The sequence below is a fragment of the Eptatretus burgeri genome, unplaced genomic scaffold, assembly GCF_056783735.1.
Source record: "Eptatretus burgeri isolate ZD-2024b unplaced genomic scaffold, Ebu_testis_v1 Ebu_testis_scaffold_1797, whole genome shotgun sequence".
Classification (NCBI taxonomy): domain Eukaryota; kingdom Metazoa; phylum Chordata; class Myxini; order Myxiniformes; family Myxinidae; genus Eptatretus; species Eptatretus burgeri.
The window spans coordinates 2,006-5,000 of NW_028223746.1; the positions used below are offsets into that span (position 1 = coordinate 2,006).

Sequence of the window (2,995 nt, forward strand, 5' to 3'; positions counted from 1 at the left end):
ACACCACGTGACCTCTGACGTAATTATCATGAAAACATTCTCCATGAGTAGTCTCGCCGATGATGACAATTTTGTCTCAATCCGACAAGAGGTTGCGGAGAAAAACACAAGTTCTGTGCAGACAATCAATCAAACAAACAAACAAATGGACATAAATAAAATTCTCTCTCCATTGGCGAGGGTCATAAGAATTGTAGTGTTATCTGGCAATAATAATAACAAACAAACAAATAATCCCCACGTTGGCCCCAAGCACATCTGGGCTTAATGAAAGACAAGGTAATGTTCAAGCAGTACAGCAGGAGGGGACGCAACAAGACTGTGAAAAACTCATAAAAATTTGGTCCATCGGACCAAGGAGACCACAGGTGGTTAAAGGCTTCTTGTTGCTTTCAAATAGAAATATGACTATGATGATGAAATGACTATGATGATGATGACGATGACAATAACTATGATGATGAAAGAAACCAGTCCTGTTTGTATGCCACTGTATATGTAGGTAGTCTCATACAAAGAATAATTATAATAAGATTCTTCAAAGATAACAACAGCCATTGTGGTGAGCTCTTCAAAAGAGTTAAAAATGGCAAAGACAGAATTGAAAACTCGATCAAAACTCAAACAATGATCGAATAAGGTGTGATGACATTATTAATGACGTGAACGAATCATTGCAATTACCAGTTTCAATGAAGCTTCACTTTCACACAATTCGTCCTTGGAAGAATGAAGTTGCGCTTCCAACTGAGAAACTCTATCTTGAGCTTCGATGAACTGCTCTTGGAGACGTTTCTCCAAATTCTCCATCTGTTCCTGTGCACTGCAAGATCCAACACATGTCTCCGCATGAGGGAACAATGTATATCACAAGATACATAATGGTAACTGAACAAGCAAAATAAAGATCATTTCCACGACAAAACACAGAAACCAATTGAAGAAATGGAGAGAAGAGTTAAAATGGGCCTGGTGATGCGTACGTACCTTCTCAGAGACCGTGAAAGCTGATCACTTCGTGCTTTCTCCTCATTTAATGCACTCTGTATAAGGGCATGTTCCTTTACCAGGGATTTATTTTGTCCCTCTGCGATGAAGCGTGATGATTTTTCAAACTTCAACCGCAAATCAAGATTTTTTAGGCCAACCTGCCATCAACACACACAATTAGGGTCATCCCCACACTCAAACTGGAAAAGTACTGTTATAGCCGGGGGGTTGGGGCTCGACATGAGGGGAAACACTCAAGTTTCTTCCGAATACCTGGTCCTGAGGCCACCGACCGAGCAAAGTCTGTGGCGTGCTATCGCAAATCCTCACGATTCTCATCAAAAGCAAAGTTGAAAGATGGCAAAAGGTTCCACCAATAATGAGCCATATCAGCCTTTGAATGAATTTTTTTTCCCCTTGGGACCTAAATCCCTACCCCAAAAGGTCTGAACCAGGGGTCAAATCCAAAAACTCATGACACACTTAATACGTCCCCCAATGTTGAATGCATATTCAGTTTCAGTTTAAAATGTGCCAGTAATTGCATTGTTTGGGATTTGACCCTTTTTGTCCCACCCCTGGGGCAGGGCTAAAATGACACTGCTGTCACAGCTTCTTGCCATGTGGTGATCATAACTACCAAGTTTTGTGAATTTCTGCACAACCGTTTCAGAGGAGATAGCATGACGGACAGACAGATAGAGACAGACAGACGGAGCAGATTACAATATTCCCTCATTTTAATTTTTTTCAAAAATCATGTGGAAAATAAAGAAAAAGGTGTTTTACCTCAAACTTCCTCAGAATTGTACTTTGCAGGTCTGCGTTCTCCTCAAACTGATCAGCCTCATGACGTATGAACTCGGAAAGGAGTGAGTCTTTTTCTTTAATCTTGTAGAGTTCAAGTGGGAGTTCATCAATGGTCTTCTCTTGAGGCTGTCACGGTATTCATGAAATCATCGGTTATCAACACCTTCAGGAATAAAGTGTTTTCTGCATGTTAAATCCAATAAACAGGAAAGTTAAATTGAAGATTCAAGCAAAACATCACAACTTGGTCCTCAAAATGTGATCCAAAAATAAGATGGTGTATATTTTGAGCACTTGGACTCCATTCCACCTTATGAAGCCCACAATCAGAGATTAAACTAACAGTTTATATGTTTTGCTTTCATGTCCCCTCAATGAGAGTTTTCAACCAAATCACCCAACCAATAAATATCTCTTCTATGATTCGTCCATCACATGTAATGGGTCACGTGAGCTGAAGGAGAGAGAAGAGGTTGCTTTGGCATGCATGTTGCAACCACATTGTTGAATAATTTAGACCTGAGCCACAATTAATATGTGGTCATTTAGTGTAAGAATTCAGAAGTTCATTTGTTCTTTTTTTGAAACATTCCAATGGATGTGGTTTCACATTGTATATGGTTAAACTCTGTGCCAAAAAGCCAAAACTGATTCCACAGAGGTCTCCACATTCAGCGATGTCAAACTCATATTGAACAAAGCAGTGATTAGAGAAGATGACCAGTGTGTGCAGTTGATCGTTATCTCTATTTATGGGAATGAGGAGATGGAACAAAGTCTTCCCAGGACTCAAAGTATTCACCTCAGCTTCGGGAAGGGATCACAGTTCACGGACCAAATTGTTCAACTTTATTGTTCTCAGACTTTTGCTCCGAGGGCTCTTTTCAGGTTCGTCACCAAACCCTGGACTGCCTCCAATTGTAGTAAGTTTGTGGTAATATTCCCAGGGATTTTCTTGATTTCTGCATTATTTAGATCAAAATCACTGGGTACTGAAAACTCAATTAACAATGCCTTCTTTTCCTTTTTGTATCTGAGAACTATGTTTGGTTGCAGTGCTTTGTTTATAATGATCAGGCAGAATGGGATCATCAGATTGTACGCGAGCATTATGTTCTTGTTTTCAATGATTGCTTTTGGTTTACATTTCCATGAGTTTTGAGGAGCTGGGATATTGAAATTTCTGCAGATGTTC

At 39.8% G+C, this 2,995-nt stretch overlaps 1 long non-coding RNA gene across 1 annotated transcript; it reads right to left on the reverse strand.

The window, feature by feature from the left end:
• Nucleotides 1-686: 686 nt before the first annotated feature.
• Nucleotides 687-2,498, reverse strand: LOC147006847 (uncharacterized). The gene is made up of 3 exons (XR_015054569.1): nucleotides 1,780-2,498; nucleotides 988-1,148; nucleotides 687-823 (listed from the first exon to the last, which is right to left on the reverse strand). It is a non-coding gene; the product is annotated as an uncharacterized LOC147006847 (long non-coding RNA).
• Between the last annotated feature and the right edge of the window lie 497 nt (nucleotides 2,499-2,995).